The 25,796-nt window shown below is 43.7% G+C and overlaps 2 non-coding genes across 2 annotated transcripts; both read left to right on the forward strand.

The window, feature by feature from the left end:
* The first annotated feature begins 4,772 nt into the window (after nt 1–4,772).
* Nucleotides 4,773–4,891, forward strand: LOC127998363 (5S ribosomal RNA). Its single transcript, XR_008171205.1, has one exon. It is a non-coding gene; the product is annotated as a 5S ribosomal RNA (ribosomal RNA).
* A 509-nt stretch (nt 4,892–5,400) lies between these two features.
* LOC128002684 (5S ribosomal RNA) lies at nt 5,401–5,519 on the forward strand. Its single transcript, XR_008175427.1, has one exon. It is a non-coding gene; the product is annotated as a 5S ribosomal RNA (ribosomal RNA).
* Nucleotides 5,520–25,796: the final 20,277 nt, after the last annotated feature.

Raw genomic sequence — 25,796 nt, forward strand, 5'->3', positions numbered from 1 at the left:
TGGATTACTATGCTCAGCGATGCCACTTAGAACTACACTCACTGTTTTTCACTTTGAGCCAACAGACTGAGAACGCTATTGGTTTAATGTGTAACATTGACATTGTATATTTGGTGTGTGTGAAGTTGTTGCATTTCTGTGTTAATATGCATGTGCTTAGTATTTAAACTAAATGGCTACACAAACTATATTATGATATTTATAAGATTAAATACTGACTACATTGAAATTTATATTTTATTTATATTTGTATATATTATATTATGTAATCTATATTTATATTTAGATTTTATGGTTATCAGTATTGTTTACATTATAACCTCTCTATTTCTCCAGGTTTATAACCTGCTGCTGATATTTGTGGACTAATCAACTGTAATTAAAAATGAACCAAGAATAAATAAAATCCACTACGAGTTGTAACAACGTGTCCTCTCCTGACGCCCCGTTCGGTGGGGATATTCTTAAAGAACCGAACAATAATTTTGCCAAAAAATAGAGTCAATGCCGATCTCTGAATATTTGCAGGTTTGGGCCTGGTTAGTACATGGATGGGAGACTGCCTGGGAATACCAGGTGCTTTAATCTTTTTGGAAAATTTCACGAATTATATTATAATCTTTCATTAAAAAAAAAAAAAGTCAATGCCCGATCTCTGAATCTTAGCAGGTTTAGGTCTGGTTAGTACTTTTATGAGAGACTGCCTAGGAACACCAGGTGCTTTAAGCTTTTGGGTTTTCTTTCCTACTTATATAATGTACTGGCGATAAGATTGGCTGTTCTTTAAATAGCCCTCTCTTCAATCAATCAATCACCTTTATTTATATAGTGCTTTAAACAAAATACATTGCGTCAAAGCACTGAACAACATTCATTTGGAAAACAGTGTCTCAATAATGCAAAATGATAGTTAAAGGCAGTTCATCATTGAATTCAGCTATGTCATCTCTGTTCAGTTGAAATAGTGTCTGTTTTTATTTGCAATCAAGTCAATGATATCGCTGTAGATGAAGTGACCCCAACTAAGCAAGCCAGAGGCGACAGCGGCAAGGAACCGAAACTCCATCGGTGACAGAATGGAGAAAAAAACCTTGGGAGAAACCAGGCTCAGTTGGGGGGTCAGTTCTCCTCTGACCAGACGAAAACCAGTAGTTCAATTCCAGGCTGCAGCAAAGTCAGATTGTGCAGAAGAATCATCTGTTTCCTGTGGTCTTGTCCTGGTGCTCCTCTGAGACAAGGTCTTTACAGGGGATCTGTATCTGGGGCTCTAGTTGTCCTGGTCTCCGCTGTCTTTCAGGGCAGTAGAGGTCCTTTCTAGGTGCTGATCCACCATCTGGTCTGGATACGTACTGGATCCGGGTGACTGCAGTGACCCTCTGATCTGGACACAGACTGGATCTCGTGGCCACGGTGACCTCGGAACAAGAGAGAAACAGACAAATATTAGCGTAGATGCCATTCTTCTAATGATGTAGAAAGTACGGTGTTATGTGAAGTGTTTCCGGTTCCGGTTTACCTAATTAATGCAGCCTAAAAATCCTTTAACGGATTTGGATATTAAAAGCATATTAGTATGTTATGTGTATGCCAGGTTAAAGAGATGGGTCTTTAATCTAGATTTAAACTGCAAGAGTGTGTCTGCCTCCCGAACAATGTTAGGTAGGTTATTCCAGAGTTTAGGCGCCAAATAGGAAAAGGATCTGCCGCCCGCAGTTGATTTTGATATTCTAGGTATTATCAAATTGCCTGAGTTTTGAGAACGTAGCGGACGTAGAGGAGTATAATGTAAAAGGAGCTCATTCAAATACTGAGGTGCTAAACCATTCAGGGCTTTATAAGTAATAAGCAATATTTTAAAATCTATACGATGTTTGATAGGGAGCCAGTGCAGTGTGGACAGGACCGGGCTAATATGGTCATACTTCCTGGTTCTAGTAAGAACTCTTGCTGCTGCATTTTGGACTAGCTGTAGTTTGTTTACCAAGCGTGCAGAACAACCACCCAATAAACCATTACAATAGTCTAACCTTGAAGTCATAAATGCATGGATTAACATTTCTGCATTTGACATTGAGAGCATAGGCCGTAATTTAGATATATTTTTGAGATGGAAAAATGCAGTTTTACAAATGCTAGAAACGTGTCTTTCTAAGGAAAGATTGCGATCAAGTAGCACACCTAGGTTCCTAACTGATGACGAAGAATTGACAGAGCAACCATCAAGTCTTAGACAGTGTTCTAGGTTATTACAAGCAGAGTTTTTAGGCCCTATGATTAACACCTCTGTTTTTTCTGAATTTAGCAGTAAGAAATTACTCGTCATCCAATTTTTTATATCGACTATGCATTCCATTAGTTTTTCAAATTGGTGTGTTTCACCAGGCTGCGAGGAAATATAGAGCTGCGTATCATCAGCATAACAGTGAAAGCTAACACCATGTTTCCTGATGATATCTCCCAAGGGTAACATATAAAGCGTGAAGAGTAGCGGCCCTAGTACTGAGCCTTGAGGTACTCCATACTGCACTTGTGATCGATATGATACATCTTCATTCACTGCTACGAACTGATGGCGGTCATATAAGTACGATTTAAACCATGCTAATGCACTTCCACTGATGCCAACAAAGTGTTCAAGTCTATGCAAAAGAATGTTGTGGTCAATTGTGTCAAACGCAGCACTAAGATCCAATAAAACTAATAGAGAGATACACCCACGATCAGATGATAAGAGCAGATCATTTGTAACTCTAAGGAGAGCAGTCTCAGTACTATGATACGTTCTAAATCCTGACTGGAAATCCTCACATATACCATTATTCTCTAAGAAGGAATATACTTGTGAGGATACCACCTTTTCTAGTATCTTGGACAGAAAAGGGAGATTCGAGATTGGTCTATAACTAACAAGTTCTCTAGGGTCAAGTTGTGGCTTTTTTTTATGAGAGGCTTAATAACAGCCAGTTTGAAGGTTTTGGGGACATATCCTAATGACAATGAGGAATTAATAATAGTCAGAAGAGGACCTATGACTTCTGGAAGCACCTCTTTTAAGAGCTTAGATGGTATAGGGTCTAACATACATGTTGTTGGTTTAAATGATTTAACAAGTTTATACAATTCTTCCTCTCCTATAGTAGAGAATGAGTGGAACTGTTCCTCAGGGGGTCTATAGTGCACTGTCTGATGTGATACGGTAGCTGACGGCTGAATGGTTGCAATTTTATCTCTAATAGTATCGATTTTAGAAGTAAAGTAGTTCATAAAGTCATTACTGTTGTGGTGTTGGGAAATGTCAACACTTGTTCAGGCTTTATTTTTCGTTAATTTAGCCACTGTATTGAATAAATACCTGGGGTTATGTTTGTTTTCTTCTAAAAGAGAAGAAAAGTAATCAGATCTAGCAGGTTTTAATGCTTTTCTATAGGATATGCTACTTTCCCGCCAAGCAATACGAAATACCTCTAGTTTTGTTTTCCTCCAGCTGCGCTCCATTTTTCGGGCTGCTCTCTTTAGGGTGCGAGTATGCTCATTATACCATGGTGTCAAACTGTTTTCCTTAACCTTCCTTAAGCGTAAAGGAGCAACTGTATTTAAAGTGCTAGAAAAGAGAGAGTCCATAGTTTCTGTTACATCATCAAGTTGTTCTGAGGTTTTGGATATGCTAAGGAATTTGGATACATCAGGAAGATAACTTAAAAAGCAGTCTTTTGTGGTAGAAGTGATGGTTCTTCGAAACTTGTAACAAGAAGTAGAATTTACAATTTTGGCTATATGAAGTTTACACAGAACTAAATAATGATCTGAGATATCATCACTTGGCTGAATAATTTCAACACTATCAACATCAATTCCATGTGACAGTATTAAATCTAGAGTATGATTTCGACAATGAGTAGGTCCTGAAACATGTTGTCTAACACCAATAGAGTTCAGAATGTCTATAAATGCTGATCTCAATGCGTCTTTTTCATTATCGACATGGATATTAAAATCACCAACTATTAAGACTTTATCTGCAGCCAGAACTAACTCGGATGTAAAATCACCAAACTCTTTAATAAAGTCTGTATGGTGCCCTGGTGGCCTGTATACAGTAGCCAGTACAAACATAACAGGGGATTTATCATTAACATTGGTTTCTCTGGATAATGTTATATGAAGCACCATTACTTCAAACGAGTTATACTTGAAGCCTGCCCTCTGAGAAATCCTAAAAACGTTATTATAAATTGAAGCAACTCCTCCCCCTTTGCCTTTTAAACGCGGCTCATGTTTATAACAGTAATCTTGGGGGGTGGACTCATTTAAAATAATGTAATCATCAGGTTTTAGCCAAGTTTCTGTCAAACAGAGCACATCTATATTATGATCAGTTATCATATTATTTACAAAAAGTGTTTTCGTAGAAATGGATCTGATATTCAGTAAGCCAATCTTTATCATTTGTTTATCCATATTGCATTTGTTTTTTATTTGTTGAACCTCAATTAAATTGTTAACCTTAAACTTGGTTTGGACATTTTTTGTATTTTCTAGTTCGGGGAACAGACACAGTCTCTATAGTGTGATATCTAGGTGAAAGAGTCTCTATGTGCTGAGAATTAACTGACCTCTGACGGGAGGCAGCTAGCAGACGGTCGGTTTAGCCAGTCTGTCTGCTTCCTGACCTGGGCCCCAGTTAGTCAAGTATAAACACTAAGACTATTTGCCATATTTCTAGACAGAAGAGCAGCACCACTTCTTCAGCAGCACTCTTTGCAGCAGACTTCGCTTACGGCCATACCAACCTGGCTATGCCCGATCTCGTCTGATCTCGGAAGCTAAGCAGGTTTGGGCCTGGTTAGTACTTGGATGGGAGACCGCCTGGGAATACCAGGTGCTGTAAGCTTTTTGGACATTTTTCACTTAGTATATAATAATTTTGCCAAAAAATAGAGTCAATGCCCGATCTCTGAATATTAGCAGGTTTGGGCCTGGTTAGTACATGGATGGGAGACTGCCTGGGAATACCAGGTGCTGTAAGCTTTTTGGACATTTTTCACTTAGTATATAATAATTTTGCCAAAAAATAGAGTCAATGCCTGATCTCTGAATATTAGCAGGTTTGGGCCTGCTTAGTACATGGATGGGAGACTGCCTGGGAATACCAGGTGCTTTAATCTTTTTGGAAAATTTCACAAATTATATAATAATCTTTCATTTAAAAAAAAAAAAAAAAAAAAGAGTCAATGCCCGATCTCTGAATCTTAGCAGGTTTAGGTCTGGTTAGTACTTTCATGAGAGACTGCCTAGGAATACCAGGTGCTTTAAGCTTTTGGGTTTTCTTTCCTACTTATATAATGTACTGGCGATAAGATTAGCTGTTCTTTAAATAGCCCTCTCTTTGCAGCAGACTTCGCTTACGGCCATACCAACCTGGCTATGCCCGATCTCGTCTGATCTCGGAAGCTAAGCAGGTTTGGGCCTGGTTAGTACATGGATGGGAGACTGCCTGGGAATACCAGGTGCTGTAAGCTTTTTGGACATTTTTCACTTAGTATATAATAATTGTTGCATTCACTATGTCACGGGTGTTCGTAATGTAACGCAGGATAATAGGTGGGAGGTTTCACTTACCTGATTGAAGCATGGACCAGTCAAATCCCAAACAGGTGTGTTAAATCCAGTAATGAATGAGCGCGGGCTATAAGTGGGAGCGAGTATTCATTTTGGCATGTTGTCTCGTCAGGAGAGATGCGCTACCGGTAAGCTGCTGTTTTTATCCATTGAGTTTGTTGTCTGTTGCGTTACTGCTGTGCTGCCGTTATATGTGCGCGGTTTGTATGATTGATAACTGTTACTTTGGTCACGCTGATAAAACCTTGTGTGCGATCTGATGTTTAATATTGTCGGCTCGATAGTATCCGTGGCTATAAAAAGGCAAATGTTTGAAATTGGAGCGTTTCACTGTCACACGAGTTACTTCCTGTTTGCGGTGCTGGATGGGTAATGTAGTTGATCACTTTACATTTTGTAATGGATTACTATGCTCAGCGATGCCTCTTAGAACTACACTCACTGTTTTTCACTTTGAGCCAACAGACTGAGAACGCTATTGGTTTAATGTGTAACATTGACATTGTATATTTGGTGTGTGTGAAGTTGTTGCATTTCTGTGTTAATATGCATGTGCTTAGTATTTAAACTAAATGGCTACACAAAGTATATTATGATATTTATAAGATTAAATACTGACTATATTGAAATTTATATTTTATTTATATTTGTATATATTATATTATGTAATCTATATTTATATTTAGATTTTATGGTTATCAGTATTGTTTACATTATAACCTCTCTATTTCTCCAGGTTTATAACCTGCTGATGATATTTGTGGACTAATCAACTGTAATTAAAAATGAACCAAGAATAAATAAAATCCACTACGAGTTGTAACAACGTGTCCTCTCCTGACGCCCCGTTCGTTGGGGATATTCTTAAAGAACCGAACAGTTATAAACCGCGGCCCACTGCACTGGATTGAATGCAGCAAAAAACAGCCACGGACTGCTTCATTAAGGAAGCTCAATCAACCCAGGATCAGCTGGCCTCTCACTTCTTTGACTGACCCCAAGTTTATCATTAATCAAACTGCCCGTTGATCAAGGATAAAGGAGCTCGTGTGCACATTGGCATTGACGTCTCTCCAGTCAACACAAAGGGAGTAACAATGGCAGACTTGGAAAAGCTTAAAAGTGTGCGATCAAGAGCACAGGCTTCATTCACCAAAAGGGCTCATACTCTCACCAAACCGGGACTCTTGGAACCGACTGAAGTTCTCAGTGAATGGAAGATTTTCAGGACAGACTTTTTTAAAGTCATAGATGCGGGACATGAGTATGCTGAAGCCCTGAGAGAGTCAACGGATGAGGAGGTCATAGAATCTGCAAACCAAATTGATGAAAAGACAGCGGAGTGTGAGAACAGGTTCCTCGAGGTAAAGAATGCCTCCCAGGAAACCTTTTGGACCAGCTATGCAGAGGAGGTGTTTTTTAAGCAGGTCAAAACAGCTGAGTCGGCCATCACTCAGGCAGAGGAAGAGGAAGTTAACCCTCGGAAGTCAGTCAAGGACCGTAGGCTAAGAAATAGAGGTCTTGAGAGAGAGGTCATTGAACTCAGAGAAATGCTAGTAGAGTGGAAGGAGTTGGTTCCTGGTTAGAGGGCATTAGATCTCAGGACACGCCACAAGACACTAAAGAAGAGGGTCCTGGCGTTGTCTGACAAACTGGAGGAGGACGAAGCAGACCACGTGAAGGGTAGAGAAAGAAACCTGGAAGATGAAAACAGCGCGGTTGGTGATCCGATACGAGATGCTCCTTTCATCTCTCTCCCTGACATATTTGCCGATCGCCAGCTGAAGCCCAAAACGTATGCGGGGGCATTGAACATGAACACACGGCCCCTCTCACAGCAGAGCAGCCCGGAAAGGACCAAAGGAAACTTTAATCTCAAGCCTCAAATCAGCCTTGAAAGAGCACGGCTACCGACTTTCTCTGGTGACATGAGGGACTATTACCGCTGGAAGACTGAGTGGGAGGACCTACAAGAATTGGGTAACCCACAAGGTGTGGAATGTATAAAAAAGTTCCACTTATTAAATAGTCTCCACGAAAAGGTCAAGAAGGATCTCGTCCTATCTAGCTGTGGATCCGCCGACGATATGTTCAGGCTGCTGGACAGCAAATACGGGAACAAAGCAAAAATAGTCCTAATGATCACCAGCGAAGTCCAGTCTCTTCCCCCTGTTAAAGGAAACAATCCAAGAAGAACCATTGAACTGATCCAGGCTGTTGAAAGAGCACTGTACAACCTCCAGATTCTTGGTGAAGAGGATGCCGTGAAGAACCGTGTTGTTGCTCAATCTCTTGAAAGCAAGCTTCCCAGTTCACTCAAGAAGGAGTGGATTATGCACAAAACTGACCCAGCAAACAGGTTCTCTCCAAAGTATCATTTTGATTGCCTCCTAGGATTCTTGAAAAGGCAAGAGGAGATTCTTGAGGAATTGGATCAGTTGGAGCCAAGCCCTGTGGACAAAGGCCCTGTGGAAAAGGGTGCTGCAGACTACCCAGATAAGAGAGGGAGGAAGGCTTTTACTAAATCCACAGCAGGTCAGAAGGACGACTATCCCAGCTGTACTGTCGGTGAAGATGACTCCCATGCTGGCAAGCTATTTGCGTGCAAGATTTTCAGGGAGCAAGATCTCTTAAGAAAAAGGGCCCATGTGAAGAAGCTAGGGTTGTGCTCCAAGTGTTTGAGGCCCCACCCCAAGGATGGTAAAGGATGCACACCCAGATACCTCTGCCCAAAAGTAGACTGTCGGAAAGGAGGGGTGTCGGACCACAATTACCTTCTGTGTCCTAAGCTACCGACTCCAAAGAAGGACTACAGCAGTGAGGAGCAGAGTACCATAAAAATTGGAGGAAAGAAACTTGGCCTAACCAACAAACAAGAGGAGTTTCTGGCAGAACTTACTCCAGAACAAAGAGAGAAATACAAGAATGCATTCTCAAACAAAATATCATCAACTGTATGTGCCAAGACTGGAGATGCACTGCAAGAACATCCAGTGGTGATGATGCTGATGGAAGTGACGACAAACTCGGGTTGCCTTATTGGCTCCCTAATCGACCTCGCATCTGATACCAATTATATCACCAATGAAACTGCCGATCAACTTGGACTGTGCGGTGAGAACATCAGGCTTATAGTCCATGGAATCGGGGGAATGAAGAAGACTGTCCTGACCAAAAGATATTCCCTGCGGCTGAAGGTGAAGACATCCAAGGGAAAAGTGGCAGAGCATAGAATTCTCTGCTATGGCCTGGAAAACATCGCCGAAGTGACTCAATCAGTCACTGCCGAGCAACTGCAGAAGTTTTTCCCAAATGTACCCAGAGACGAACTGGTCCGTCCCACAAAGATTGACCTTCTTATCAGTCATCGGGAAGGTCGTCTTGTTCCCCAGCCAATCAGGATTGTGGAAGACCTCGTTCTCTGGGACGGTCCCCTAGGAAAGACCGTTGGGGGAACCCATCCCGATCTCATTGAGACAGTTGACATGGCCGTGTACTGCTCCGAGACTCACCTTGCGAGAACCATGAGATCAGCCTCGATGGCGTATAAAGAGACCATCATACCTCGGGAAGAGGAAGGAAATGCGCTTGTCCGGAGCACAGCAACAGCCAACAAAGACGTCTTCGAGTGGTTCAGGAGGGGCAGCATCGTAGCTGCGTGCAGTCCCCAATGTGGTGGCTGCAAGTGTGGTAGGTGCCCCCCTGGAGGAAAAGAAATGACCCTTAAGGAAGAGCGGGACCTGGAAAAGATAATAGAATGCCTAACATACGTGCTGGCGGACAAACACAGCAACTCTCCCCACTGGGACGCAGCTTATCCCTGGAAGAAAGACCTCACAGCACTGCCAAACAATCGGCAGGCAGTGGAGGCGACCTTCAGAAACACTGAGAAACGTCTGGAGAAAGATCCTGTGTGGAAGGCTGCATACAAAGAACAAATACATGAAATGGTTTCAAGAGGGGCTGCTGCAAAACTCACAAGGGAGGAAATTAACAACTGGGAAGGACCTAAATGGTACATCAGCCATCTGGTTGCACCGAACCCTCACTCCTCCTCAACCCCTGTGAGAATTGTGTGGAATAGTAGCCAAGAGTTCCGAGGCATAAGTCTAAATGATCTCCTTCACAAGGGTCCTGATGTACTCAATTCCATCAGAGGTGTCCTTCTGAGGTTCAGGAGTGGACTCCATGCCACACTAGGCGATGTAAAAAAGATGTATAACTCAGTGTGGCTGAAAGATGATGAAGTTCACCTCCACCGCTTTCTCTGGAGAGACTACCCTGAGGACAACATTGAGGAGTTTGCAGTCGTCAGAGTAAATATCGGCGATTAAACCAGCAGGATGTATTGCCCAAGTTGCAATGAAAGAGACAGCCAACCTTCCTCAGTTTGCTGATATGATTGAAGAACGGCGAGCTCTGACTGAGGACAGCTATGTGGATGACATCCTGACCTCACATGATGACCTCAAGACACTGGAGAGGATCACCAAAGGGGTGGAGGAGATTTTGAGAGCGGGAGGCTTCTTCCTGAAACCATGGGTTCTGTCACGCCAAAGTGGGAGGAGTGGAGCCCCTTCTGAAACAACTGTACCCACGACCCTCGTACTGCCCAACCAAATGCATGATGGGGAGAACAAAGCGCTTGGGGTCGGTTACGAACCTGAGACAGACAAGCTCCGGTTGCTAACTTCTATCAACTTCTCTAAGAAAAGAGGGAAAATGAGGACAGGATTTAATCTGAGCATGGAGGATGTCAGGGAAGGAACACCAAATCCCCTTAACCGACGCATACTTCTTAGCCAGATTGCCGCATTATACGACCCGGTTGGTCTTGCCTCACCAGCCAAACAGAGGGGAGTGATGTTGGTACGAGAATCATTCCAGGAAGCTGGCAAGGACAACCTATTTAAAGACACATGGGATGCCCCTCTCTCACTGAAACTTAGAGAAGCTGCAATAACGCTCTTTGAAGAATTTGTGAGACTTGGCCAGGTAAGGTTTGAGAGAAGCCTCACGCCTCCTGGAGCCATAGGCCCACCGACAGGGATCACGTTCTCAGATGGAAGCGAATCCTCCTATGGAGCCGTACTCTACCTGCGGTGGGAGAACCAAGACAAGGTTGTAATGAAGTTGGTGGAATCCAAGGCTAAACTGACCCCTCTCGACCAAAAAGGAGATGTGATCAAAGCAGAACTCTGTGGCGCGGTCTTCGCTACCCGCCTAAAAAAGTATTTTGAGAAGCACTGCCACATTAAAGTTAAGCAATGGATTCACTTTGTGGACAGCCAAACAATCCTGGCAGCCATCCAAAAGGACAGCTACGGCTTCCAGACCTTTTTCGCAAATCGAATCGGTGAGATTCAGAAAGCCGGACATGTGGAAGATTGGAGGTGGATTGAAGGCAGACGAAACATTGCTGACATTCTTACCAGAGGTGCAACTCCGGAGGAACTTGATGAAGGGTCAGAATGGCAGCAAGGCCCTGAGTTCCTGAAATGGCCTAAGACCGACTGGCCTATGAAGATGGCCAGTGAGATTACACCCTCTGCTGCTGAAGATGTGGGAAAACTTCAGCGGAAAGCCTTCTCAGCTGTGATTACCAGGGCCCAGTCAAAAGAAAGAACTGACCTTAACGGGCCTGACATCAATGCGGACCTCAGACATGGAGTCAACGGTAGATCAACATCACCAGCTGTCTCGGGTGCAACATCAGTGGCAGACAGACAGAGAAGGCCCTGGGCGATTGGTTTGGTACGCCTTGTGAAACCTCAACGCTTCAGTTCTCTGTCTAAGCTGTGTGGTTCCATAGCCTGGACTCGAAGGCCTGCAGAAACCTGGCTGAGAAAATGCCAGGCACCTGACTCCTCAAAGTGGGAGGCAAACTGCTCTGTCTTGTCAACTGAGGAGAGAGCGTAAGCTTTCCAAGACCTGGTCCTCGCAGCCCAAGATGGCAGTCAGTTCCTGGACTCAACACTGAACCGCTTGGTGGTCCACAAAGACGAGAGCACAGGAATCCTTCTCTGTGGAGGACGAATCCAGTCCTGGAAAGAAGATGGAACAGCTGTTCCTTTAATTCCATTTCGTTCATGGCTCGCAACACTACTGTCAAGAGAAGCTCATGACGAGAACCATGAAGGTGTTGCTGCCACGCTTCTGCGCACCAGGAGGAAGGCATGGATTGTGCAAGGTCGGAGGATAGTAAAGAAAGTTGTAAACAACTGTATTACATGTCGCAAACTGAAAGGGAAGATGTGCCAGCAGATGATGAGTGATCTGCCGCCAGAACGCTCACAGCGTGCTAACCCATTTGAGTATACCACACTAGACCTCTTTGGCCCCTTTGAAATCAAGGATGCTGTCAAGAAAAGAACAGGAAAAAAAGTTTGGGGCATAGTATTCTGTTGCATGGCATCAAGGGCAGTCCATGTGGACCTCGTTGACGACCAATCATCTGAAAGCTTTCTCCAAACTTACTCCCGCTTTGTAGCATTGAGAGGCAATCCCAGAAAATTGTGGTCAGATAGAGGAACCAATTTCATTGGAGCTAAACCTGCCCTACAAGATTTGCATAGGTACTTAGCTACCTTACGGGAAGCATCCATAGAGGACAAAGCCGCCAAGAATGGGACAGTGTGGGCATGGAACTTTCATCCGGCTGACGCACCTCATCGCAACGGGTCTGCGGAAGCTGCAGTTAAGCTCATAAAAAGGGCTCTCACTAGCATCGGAGGGACAACAAGCTCGCTCACCTGGGGTGAGCTCCAAACCCTCTTCTACCAGGCAGCTAACCTCACAAATGAAAGGCCGATTGACGCTAGGGCACAAGAACAAGAAGACTCTACAGAGTATTTGACCCCCAATACTCTGCTTCTCGGGAGGACCAGGCAAGGGGGAGATACAGGAGGAATTGACTTGTGCACCCATCCCTGGCGCCGTTTCAGATCCATCCAGATTGGTGTGGATATGTTCTGGAAGAAGTGGAGTGAACTGGCCGGACCTAATTTATTCATTCGGCCAAAGTGGCACCAGACCCAAAGAAATGTAGCGATAGGTGACATTGTTTGGATTGCTGATCAAAACGCACTGCGAGGGCAATTCCGGCTCGGACGGATCCAGGCTGTGTACCCTGACAAGAAAGGACTTGTGAGAGACGCAGACGTTAAGACGTGTGCAGGCCCCCCTGCCTCCCTTATAGTTGGGCAACTGAAGAGGAATACTCAGCAGTTGACGTCAGTCATCCTACGGCGAGACGTGAGGAGACTGGTAGTCCTCATCCCTGTGGAAGACCAGTGACTCCTAGACCTCGTCTCTTTGGCCACCAGTTCTCCAGGCGCTGCCTAAACACCCAAACCCCAATTATGAAGGCATTACCTCAGGATACCTCTTTCTCTCTCTCTCTTTCTCTCTTTTTTTTTTTTTTTTTTTTTCACTGGTTGGTATGCTTCTATGCTGCCTTCACCACCACTTGCACCACCATTCACGAAGAATGAAGAGTACATACCCCATATGACCAAACCTGGCAGAACACCACACATCTGTCAGGGGAGGTGTCTGAACAATGACAATGGTGTCCTATTCTTCATGAAGAAGAAAAAAACAAAAAAAAAAAAAACAAAAAAAAAAACAAAGGATATATATGTGGTGTAATGTTTTGCCTGTGACCGCCTTAAATCACATGATCAGTCGGTCAAGTGGGAGGTGTTGCGTTCACTATGTCACGGGTGTTCGTAATGTAACGCAGGATAATAGGTGGGAGGTTTCACTTACCTGATTGAAGCATGGACCAGTCAAATCCCAAACAGGTGTGTTAAATCCAGTAATGAATGAGCGCGGGCTATAAGTGGGAGCGAGTATTCATTTTGGCATGTTGTCTCGTCAGGAGAGATGCGCCACCGGTAAGCTGCTGTTTTTATCCATTGAGTTTGTTGTCTGTTGCGTTACTGCTGTGCTGCCGTTATATGTGCGCGGTTTGTATGATTGATAACTGTTACTTTGGTCACGCTGATAAAACCTTGTGTGCGATCTGATGTTTAATATTGTCGGCTCGATAGTATCTGTGGCTATAAAAAGGCAAATGTTTGAAATTGGAGCGTTTCACTGTCACACGAGTTACTTCCTGTTTGCGGTGCTGGATGGGTAATGTAGTTGATCACTTTACATTTTGTAATGGATTACTATGCTCAGCGATGCCACTTAGAACTACACTCACTGTTTTTCACTTTGAGCCAACAGACTGAGAACGCTATTGGTTTAATGTGTAACATTGACATTGTATATTTGGTGTGTGTGAAGTTGTTGCATTTCTGTGTTAATATGCATGTGCTTAGTATTTAAACTAAATGGCTACACAAACTATATTATGATATTTATAAGATTAAATACTGACTATATTGAAATTTATATTTTATTTATATTTGTATATATTATATTATGTAATCTATATTTATATTTAGATTTTATGGTTATCAGTATTGTTTACATTATAACCTCTCTATTTCTCCAGGTTTATAACCTGCTGCTGATATTTGTGGACTAATCAACTGTAATTAAAAATGAACCAAGAATAAATAAAATCCACTACGAGTTGTAACAACGTGTCCTCTCCTGACGCCCCGTTCGGTGGGGATATTCTTAAAGAACCGAACAGTTATAAACCGCGGCCCACTGCACTGGATTGAATGCAGCAAAAAACAGCCACGGACTGCTTCATTAAGGAAGCTCAATCAACCCAGGATCAGCTGGCCTCTCACTTCTTTGACTGACCCCAAGTTTATCATTAATCAAACTGCCCGTTGATCAAGGATAAAGGAGCTCGTGTGCACATTGGCATTGACATCTCTCCAGTCAACACAAAGGGAGTAACAATGGCAGACTTGGAAAAGCTTAAAAGTGTGCGATCAAGAGCACAGGCTTCATTCACCAAAAGGGCTCATACTCTCACCAAACCGGGACTCTTGGAACCGACTGAAGTTCTCAGTGAATGGAAGATTTTCAGGACAGACTTTTTTAAAGTCATAGATGCGGGACATGAGTATGCTGAAGCCCTGAGAGAGTCAACGGATGAGGAGGTCATAGAATCTGCAAACCAAATTGATGAAAAGACAGCGGAGTGTGAGAACAGGTTCCTCGAGGTAAAGAATGCCTCCCAGGAAACCTTTTGGACCAGCTATGCAGAGGAGGTGTTTTTTAAGCAGGTCAAAACAGCTGAGTCGGCCATCACTCAGGCAGAGGAAGAGGAAGTTAACCCTCGGAAGTCAGTCAAGGACCGTAGGCTAAGAAATAGAGGTCTTGAGAGAGAGGTCATTGAACTCAGAGAAATGCTAGTAGAGTGGAAGGAGTTGGTTCCTGGTTCGAGGGCATTCGATCTCAGGACACGCCACAAGACACTAAAGAAGAGGGTCCTGGCGTTGTCTGACAAACTGGAGGAGGACGAAGCAGACCACGTGAAGGGTAGAGAAAGAAACCTGGAAGATGAAAGCAGTGCGGTTGGTGATCCGATACGAGATGCTCCTTTCATCTCTCTCCCTGACATATTTGCCGATCGCCAGCTGAAGCCCAAAACGTATGCGGGGGCATTGAACATGAACACACGGCCCCTCTCACAGCAGAGCAGCCCGGAAAGGACCAAAGGAAACTTTAATCTCAAGCCTCAAATCAGCCTTGAAAGAGCACGGCTACCGACTTTCTCTGGTGACATGAGGGACTATTACCGCTGGAAGACTGAGTGGGAGGACCTACAAGAATTGGGTAACCCACAAGGTGTGGAATGTATAAAAAAGTTCCACTTATTAAATAGTCTCCACGAAAAGGTCAAGAAGGATCTCGTCCTATCTAGCTGTGGATCCGCCGACGATATGTTCAGGCTGCTGGACAGCAAATACGGGAACAAAGCAAAAATAGTCCTAATGATCACCAGCGAAGTCCAGTCTCTTCCCCCTGTTAAAGGAAACAATCCAAGAAGAACCATTGAACTGATCCAGGCTGTTGAAAGAGCACTGTACAACCTCCAGATTCTTGGTGAAGAGGATGCCGTGAAGAACCGTGTTGTTGCTCAATCTCTTGAAAGCAAGCTTCCCAGTTCACTCAAGAAGGAGTGGATTATGCACAAAACTGACCCAGCAAACAGGTTCTCTCCAAAGTATCATTTTGATTGCCTCCTAGGATTCTTGAAAAGGCAAGAGGAGATTCTTGAGGAATTGGATCAGTTGGAGCCAAGCCCTGTGGACAAAGGCCCTGTGGAAAAGGGTGCTGCAGACTACCCAGATAAGAGAGGGAGGAAGGCTTTTACTAAATCCACAGCAGGTCAGAAGGACGACTATCCCAGCTGTACTGTCTGTGAAGATGACTCCCATGCTGGCAAGCTATTTGCGTGCAAGATTTTCAGGGAGCAAGATCTCTTAAGAAAAAGGGCCCATGTGAAGAAGCTAGGGTTGTGCTCCAAGTGTTTGAGGCCCCACCCCAAGGATGGTAAAGGATGCACACCCAGATACCTCTGCCCAAAAGTAGACTGTCGGAAAGGAGGGGTGTCGGACCACAATTACCTTCTGTGTCCTAAGCTACCGACTCCAAAGAAGGACTACAGCAGTGAGGAGCAGAGTACCATAAAAATTGGAGGAAAGAAACTTGGCCTAACCAACAAACAAGAGGAGTTTCTGGCAGAACTTACTCCAGAACAAAGAGAGAAATACAAGAATGCATTCTCAAACAAAATATCATCAACTGTATGTGCCAAGACTGGAGATGCACTGCAAGAACATCCAGTGGTGATGATGCTGATGGAAGTGACGACAAACTCGGGTTGCCTTATTGGCTCCCTAATCGACCTCGCATCTGATACCAATTATATCACCAATGAAACTGCCGATCAACTTGGACTGTGCGGTGAGAACATCAGGCTTATAGTCCATGGAATCGGGGGAATGAAGAAGACTGTCCTGACCAAAAGATATTCCCTGCGGCTGAAGGTGAAGACATCCAAGGGAAAAGTGGCAGAGCATAGAATTCTCTGCTATGGCCTGGAAAACATCGCCGAAGTGACTCAATCAGTCACTGCCGAGCAACTGCAGAAGTTTTTCCCAAATGTACCCAGAGACGAACTGCTCCGAGACTCACCTTGCGAGAACCATGAGATCAGCCTCGATGGCGTATAAAGAGACCATCATACCTCGGGAAGAGGAAGGAAATGCGCTTGTCCGGAGCACAGCAACAGCCAACAAAGACGTCTTCGAGTGGTTCAGGAGGGGCAGCATCGTAGCTGCGTGCAGTCCCCAATGTGGTGGCTGCAAGTGTGGTAGGTGCCCCCCTGGAGGAAAAGAAATGACCCTTAAGGAAGAGCGGGACCTGGAAAAGATAAAAGAATGCCTAACATACGTGCTGGCGGACAAACACAGCAACTCTCCCCACTGGGACGCAGCTTATCCCTGGAAGAAAGACCTCACAGCACTGCCAAACAATCGGCAGGCAGTGGAGGCGACCTTCAGAAACACTGAGAAACGTCTGGAGAAAGATCCTGTGTGGAAGGCTGCATACAAAGAACAAATACATGAAATGGTTTCAAGAGGGGCTGCTGCAAAACTCACAAGGGAGGAAATTAACAACTGGGAAGGACCTAAATGGTACATCAGCCATCTGGTTGCACCGAACCCTCACTCCTCCTCAACCCCTGTGAGAATTGTGTGGAATAGTAGCCAAGAGTTCCGAGGCATAAGTCTAAATGATCTCCTTCACAAGGGTCCTGATGTACTCAATTCCATCAGAGGTGTCCTTCTGAGGTTCAGGAGTGGACTCCATGCCACACTAGGCGATGTAAAAAAGATGTATAACTCAGTGTGGCTGAAAGATGATGAAGTTCACCTCCACCGCTTTCTCTGGAGAGACTACCCTGAGGACAACATTGAGGAGTTTGCAGTCGTCAGAGTAAATATCGGCGATTAAACCAGCAGGATGTATTGCCCAAGTTGCAATGAAAGAGACAGCCAACCTTCCTCAGTTTGCTGATATGATTGAAGAACGGCGAGCTCTGACTGAGGACAGCTATGTGGATGACATCCTGACCTCACATGATGACCTCAAGACACTGGAGAGGATCACCAAAGGGGTGGAGGAGATTTTGAGAGCGGGAGGCTTCTTCCTGAAACCATGGGTTCTGTCACGCCAAAGTGGGAGGAGTGGAGCCCCTTCTGAAACAACTGTACCCACGACCCTCGTACTGCCCAACCAAATGCATGATGGGGAGAACAAAGCGCTTGGGGTCGGTTACGAACCTGAGACAGACAAGCTCCGGTTGCTAACTTCTATCAACTTCTCTAAGAAAAGAGGGAAAATGAGGACAGGATTTAATCTGAGCATGGAGGATGTCAGGGAAGGAACACCAAATCCCCTTAACCGACGCATACTTCTTAGCCAGATTGCCGCATTATACGACCCGGTTGGTCTTGCCTCACCAGCCAAACAGAGGGGAGTGATGTTGGTACGAGAATCATTCCAGGAAGCTGGCAAGGACAACCTATTTAAAGACACATGGGATGCCCCTCTCTCACTGAAACTTAGAGAAGCCGCAATAACGCTCTTTGAAGAATTTGTGAGACTTGGCCAGGTAAGGTTTGAGAGAAGCCTCACGCCTCCTGGAGCCATAGGCCCACCGACAGGGATCACGTTCTCAGATGGAAGCGAATCCTCCTATGGAGCCGTACTCTACCTGCGGTGGGAGAACCAAGACAAGGTTGTAATGAAGTTGGTGGAATCCAAGGCTAAACTGACCCCTCTCGACCAAAAAGGAGATGTGATCAAAGCAGAACTCTGTGGCGCGGTCTTCGCTACCCGCCTAAAAAAGTATTTTGAGAAGCACTGCCACATTAAAGTTAAGCAATGGATTCTCTTTGTGGACAGCCAAACAATCCTGGCAGCCATCCAAAAGGACAGCTACGGCTTCCAGACCTTTTTCGCAAATCGAATCGGTGAGATTCAGAAAGCCGGACATGTGGAAGATTGGAGGTGGATTGAAGGCAGACGAAACATTGCTGACATTCTTACCAGAGGTGCAACTCCGGAGGAACTTGATGAAGGGTCAGAATGGCAGCAAGGCCCTGAGTTCCTGAAATGGCCTAAGACCGACTGGCCTATGAAGATGGCCAGTGAGATTACACCCTCTGCTGCTGAAGATGTGGGAAAACTTCAGCGGAAAGCCTTCTCAGCTGTGATTACCAGGGCCCAGTCAAAAGAAAGAACTGACCTTAACGGGCCTGACATCAATGCGGACCTCAGACATGGAGTCAACGGTAGATCAACATCACCAGCTGTCTCGGGTGCAACATCAGTGGCAGACAGACAGAGAAGGCCCTGGGCGATTGGTTTGGTACGCCTTGTGAAACCTCAACGCTTCAGTTCTCTGTCTAAGCTGTGTGGTTCCATAGCCTGGACTCGAAGGCCTGCAGAAACCTGGCTGAGAAAATGCCAGGCACCTGACTCCTCAAAGTGGGAGGCAAACTGCTCTGTCTTGTCAACTGAGGAGAGAGCGCAAGCTTTCCAAGACCTGGTCCTCGCAGCCCAAGATGGCAGTCAGTTCCTGGACTCAACACTGAACCGCTTGGTGGTCCACAAAGACGAGAGCACAGGAATCCTTCTCTGTGGAGGACGAATCCAGTCCTGGAAAGAAGATGGAACAGCTGTTCCTTTAATTCCATTTCGTTCATGGCTCGCAACACTACTGTCAAGAGAAGCTCATGACGAGAACCATGAAGGTGTTGCTGCCACGCTTCTGCGCACCAGGAGGAAGGCATGGATTGTGCAAGGTCGGAGGATAGTAAAGAAAGTTGTAAACAACTGTATTACATGTCGCAAACTGAAAGGGAAGATGTGCCAGCAGATGATGAGTGATCTGCCGCCAGAACGCTCACAGCGTGCTAACCCATTTGAGTATACCACACTAGACCTCTTTGGCCCCTTTGAAATCAAGGATGCTGTCAAGAAAAGAACAGGAAAAAAAGTTTGGGGCATAGTATTCTGTTGCATGGCATCAAGGGCAGTCCATGTGGACCTCGTTGACGACCAATCATCTGAAAGCTTTCTCCAAACTTACTCCCGCTTTGTAGCATTGAGAGGCAATCCCAGAAAATTGTGGTCAGAGAGAGGAACCAATTTCATTGGAGCTAAACCTGCCCTACAAGATTTGCATAGGTACTTAGCTACCTTACGGGAAGCATCCATAGAGGACAAAGCCGCCAAGAATGGGACAGTGTGGGCATGGAACTTTCATCCGGCTGACGCACCTCATCGCAACGGGTCTGCGGAAGCTGCAGTTAAGCTCATAAAAAGGGCTCTCACTAGCCTCGGAGGGACAACAAGCTCGCTCACCTGGGGTGAGCTCCAAACCCTCTTCTACCAGGCAGCTAACCTCACAAATGAAAGGCCGATTGACGCTAGGGCACAAGAACAAGAAGACTCTACAGAGTATTTGACCCCCAATACTCTGCTTCTCGGGAGGACCAGGCAAGGGGGAGATACAGGAGGAATTGACTTGTGCACCCATCCCTGGCGCCGTTTCAGATCCATCCAGATTGGTGTGGATATGTTCTGGAAGAAGTGGAGTGAACTGGCCGGACCTAATTTATTCATTCGGCCAAAGTGGCACCAGACCCAAAGAAATGTAGCGATAGGTGACATTGTTTGGATTGCTGATCAAAACGCACTGCGAGGGCAATTCCGGCTCGGACGGATCCAGGCTGTGTACCCTGACAAGAAAGGACTTGTGAGAGACGCAGACGTTAAGACGTGTGCAGGCCCCCCTGCCTCCCTTATAGTTGGGCAACTGAAGAGGAATACTCAGCAGTTGACGTCAGTCATCCTACGGCGAGACGTGAGGAGACTGGTAGTCCTCATCCCTGTGGAAGACCAGTGACTCCTAGACCTCGTCTCTTTGGACACCAGTTCTCCAGGCGCTGCCTAAACACCCAAACCCCAATTATGAAGGCATTACCTCAGGATACCTCTTTCTCTCTCTCTCTTTCTCTTTTTTTTTTTTTTCACTGGTTGGTATGCTTCTATGCTGCCTTCACCACCACTTGCACCACCATTCACGAAGAATGAAGAGTACATACCCCATATGACCAAACCTGGCAGAACACCACACATCTGTCAGGGAAGGTGTCTGAACAATGACAATGGTGTCCTATTCTTCATGAAAAAAACAAAAAAAAACAAAGGATATATATGTGGTGTAATGTTTTGCCTGTGACTGCCTTAAATCACATGATCAGTAGGTCAAGTGGGAGGTGTTGCGTTCACTATGTCACGGGTGTTCGTAATGTAACGCAGGATAATAGGTGGGAGGTTTCACTTACCTGATTGAAGCATGGACCAGTCAAATCCCAAACAGGTGTGTTAAATCCAGTAATGAATGAGCGCGGGCTATAAGTGGGAGCGAGTATTCATTTTGGCATGTTGTCTCGTCAGGAGAGATGCGCCACCGGTAAGCTGCTGTTTTTATCCATTGAGTTTGTTGTCTGTTGCGTTACTGCTGTGCTGCCGTTATATGTGCGCGGTTTGTATGATTGATAACTGTTACTTTGGTCACGCTGATAAAACCTTGTGTGCGATCTGATGTTTAATATTGTCGGCTCGATAGTATCCGTGGCTATAAAAAGGCAAATGTTTGAAATTGGAGCGTTTCACTGTCACACGAGTTACTTCCTGTTTGCGGTGCTGGATGGGTAATGTAGTTGATCACTTTACATTTTGTAATGGATTACTATGCTCAGCGATGCCACTTAGAACTACACTCACTGTTTTTCACTTTGAGCCAACAGACTGAGAACGCTATTGGTTTAATGTGTAACATTGACATTGTATATTTGGTGTGTGTGAAGTTGTTGCATTTCTGTGTTAATATGCATGTGCTTAGTATTTAAACTAAATGGCTACACAAACTATATTATGATATTTATAAGATTAAATACTGACTACATTGAAATTTATATTTTATTTATATTTGTATATATTATATTATGTAATCTATATTTATATTTAGATTTTATGGTTATCAGTATTGTTTACATTATAACCTCTCTATTTCTCCAGGTTTATAACCTGCTGCTGATATTTGTGGACTAATCAACTGTAATTAAAAATGAACCAAGAATAAATAAAATCCACTACGAGTTGTAACAACGTGTCCTCTCCTGACGCCCCGTTCGGTGGGGATATTCATAAAGAACCGAACAATAATTTTGCCAAAAAATAGAGTCAATGCCGATCTCTGAATATTTGCAGGTTTGGGCCTGGTTAGTACATGGATGGGAGACTGCCTGGGAATACCAGGTGCTTTAAGCTTTTGGGTTTTCTTTCCTACTTATATAATGTACTGGCGATAAGATTGGCTGTTCTTTAAATAGCCCTCTCTTCAATCAATCAATCAATCAATCACCTTTATTTATATAGTGCTTTAAACAAAATACATTGCGTCAAAGCACTGAACAACATTCATTTGGAAAACAGTGTCTCAATAATGCAAAATGATAGTTAAAGGCAGTTCATCATTGAATTCAGCTATGTCATCTCTGTTCAGTTGAAATAGTGTCTGTTTTTATTTGCAATCAAGTCAATGATATCGCTGTAGATGAAGTGACCCCAACTAAGCAAGCCAGAGGCGACAGCGGAAAGGAACCGAAACTCCATCGGTGACAGAATGGAGAAAAAAACCTTGGGAGAAACCAGGCTCAGTTGGGGGGGTCAGTTCTCCTCTGACCAGACGAAAACCAGTAGTTCAATTCCAGGCTGCAGCAAAGTCAGATTGTGCAGAAGAATCATCTGTTTCCTGTGGTCTTGTCCTGGTGCTCCTCTGAGACAAGGTCTTTACAGGGGATCTGTATCTGGGGCTCTAGTTGTCCTGGTCTCCGCTGTCTTTCAGGGCAGTAGAGGTCCTTTCTAGGTGCTGATCCACCATCTGGTCTGGATACGTACTGGATCCGGGTGACTGCAGTGACCCTCTGATCTGGACACAGACTGGATCGCGTGGCCACGGTGACCTCGGAACAAGAGAGAAACAGACAAATATTAGCGTAGATGCCATTCTTCTAATGATGTAGAAAGTACGGTGTTATGTGAAGTGTTTCCGGTTCCGGTTTACCTAATTAATGCAGCCTAAAAATCCTTTAACGGATTTGGATATTAAAAGCATATTAGTATGTTATGTGTATGCCAGGTTAAAGAGATGGGTCTTTAATCTAGATTTAAACTGCAAGAGTGTGTCTGCCTCCCGAACAATGTTAGGTAGGTTATTCCAGAGTTTAGGCGCCAAATAGGAAAAGGATCTGCCGCCCGCAGTTGATTTTGATATTCTAGGTATTATCAAATTGCCTGAGTTTTGAGAACGTAGCGGACGTAGAGGAGTATAATGTAAAAGGAGCTCATTCAAATACCGAGGTGCTAAACCATTCAGGGCTTTATAAGTAATAAGCAATATTTTAAAATCTATACGATGTTTGATAGGGAGCCAGTGCAGTGTGGACAGGACCGGGCTAATATGGTCATACTTCCTGGTTCTAGTTAGAACTCTTGCTGCTGCATTTTGGACTAGCTGTAGTTTGTTTACCAAGCGTGCAGAACAACCACCCTATAAAGCATTACAATAGTCTAACCTTGAAGTCATAAATGCATGGATTAACATTTCTGCATTTGACATTGAGAGCATAGGCCGTAATTTAGATATATATTTGAGATGGAAAAATGCAGTTTTACAAATGCTAGAAACGTGTCTTTCTAAGGAAAGATTGCGATCAAGTAGCACACCTAGGTTCCTAACTGATGACGAAGAATTGACAGAGCAACCATCAAGTCTTAGACAGTGTTCTAGGTTATTACAAGCAGAGTTTTTAGGCCCTATGATTAACACCTCTGTTTTTTTCTGAATTTAGCAGTAAGAAATTACTCGTCATCCAATTTTTTATATCGACTATGCATTCCATTAGTTTTTCAAATTGGTGTGTTTCACCAGGCTGTGAGGAAATATAGAGCTGCGTATCATCAGCATAACAGTGAAAGCTAACACCATGTTTCCTGATGATATCTCCCAAGGGTAACATATAAAGCGTGAAGAGTAGCGGCCCTAGTACTGAGCCTTGAGGTACTCCATACTGCACTTGTGATCGATATGATACATCTTCATTCACTGCTACGAACTGATGGCGGTCATATAAGTACGATTTAAACCATGCTAATGCACTTCCACTGATGCCAACAAAGTGTTCAAGTCTATGCAAAAGAATGTTGTGGTCAATTGTGTCAAACGCAGCACTAAGATCCAATAAAACTAATAGAGAGATACACCCACCATCAGATGATAAGAGCAGATCATTTGTAACTCTAAGGAGAGCAGTCTCAGTACTATGATACGGTCTAAATCCTGACTGGAAATCCTCACATATACCATTATTCTCTAAGAAGGAATATAATTGTGAGGATACCACCTTTTCTAGTATCTTGGACAGAAAAGGGAGATTCGAGATTGGTCTATAACTAACAAGTTCTCTGGGGTCAAGTTGTGGCTTTTTTATGAGAGGCTTAATAACAGCCAGTTTGAAGGTTTTGGGGACATATCCTAATGACAATGAGGAATTAATAATAGTCAGAAGAGGACCTATGACTTCTGGAAGCACCTCTTTTAAGAGCTTAGATGGTATAGGGTCTAACATACATGTTGTTGGTTTAAATGATTTAACAAGTTTATACAATTCTTCCTCTCCTATAGTAGAGAATGAGTGGAACTGTTCCTCAGGGGGTCTATAGTGCACTGTCTGATGTGATACGGTAGCTGACGGCTGAATGGTTGCAATTTTATCTCTAATAGTATCGATTTTAGAAGTAAAGTAGTTCATAAAGTCATTACTGTTGTGGTGTTGGGAAATGTCAACACTTGTTGAGGCTTTATTTTTCGTTAATTTAGCCACTGTATTGAATAAATACCTGGGGTTATGTTTGTTTTCTTCTAAAAGAGAAGAAAAGTAATCAGATCTAGCAGGTTTTAATGCTTTTCTATAGGATATGCTACTTTCCCGCCAAGCAATACGAAATACCTCTAGTTTTGTTTTCCTCCAGCTGCGCTCCATTTTTCGGGCTGCTCTCTTTAGGGTGCGAGTATGCTCATTATACCATGGTGTCAAACTGTTTTCCTTAACCTTCCTTAAGCGTAAAGGAGCAACTGTATTTAAAGTGCTAGAAAAGAGAGAGTCCATAGTTTCTGTTACATCATCAAGTTGTTCTGAGGTTTTGGATATGCTAAGGAATTTGGATACATCAGGAAGATAACTTAAAAAGCAGTCTTTTGTGGAAGAAGTGATGGTTCTTCGATACTTGTAACAAGAAGTAGAATTTACAATTTTGGCTATATGAAGTTTACACAGAACTAAATAATGATCTGAGATATCATCACTTGGCTGAATAATTTCAACACTATCAACATCAATTCCATGTGACAGTATTAAATCTAGAGTATGATTTCGACAATGAGTAGGTCCTGAAACATGTTGTCTAACACCAATAGAGTTCAGAATGTCTATAAATGCTGATCCCAATGCGTCTTTTTCATTATCGACATGGATATTAAAATCACCAACTATTAAGACTTTATCTGCAGCCAGAACTAACTCGGATGTAAAATCACCAAACTCTTTAATAAAGTCTGTATGGTGCCCTGGTGGCCTGTATACAGTAGCCAGTACAAACATAACAGGGGATTTATCATTAACATTGGTTTCTCTGGATAATGTTATATGAAGCACCATTACTTCAAACGAGTTATACTTGAAGCCTGCCCTCTGAGAAATCCTAAAAACGTTGTTATAAATTGAAGCAACTCCTCCCCCTTTGCCTTTTAAACGTGGCTCATGTTTATAACAGTAATCTTGGGGGGTGGACTCATTTAAAATAATGTAATCATCAGGTTTTAGCCAAGTTTCTGTCAAACAGAGCACATCTATATTATGATCAGTTATCATATTATTTACAAAAAGTGTTTTCGTAGAAATTGATCTGATAATCAATAAGCCAATCTTTATCATTTGTTTATCCATATTGCATTTGTTTTTTATTTGTTGAACCTCAATTAAATTGTTAACCTTAACTTGGTTTGGACATTTTTTGTATTTTCTAGTTCGGGGAACAGACACAGTCTCTATAGTGTG

This window comes from Carassius gibelio, chromosome B22 (genome assembly GCF_023724105.1).
Source record: "Carassius gibelio isolate Cgi1373 ecotype wild population from Czech Republic chromosome B22, carGib1.2-hapl.c, whole genome shotgun sequence".
Classification (NCBI taxonomy): Eukaryota; Metazoa; Chordata; class Actinopteri; order Cypriniformes; family Cyprinidae; genus Carassius; species Carassius gibelio.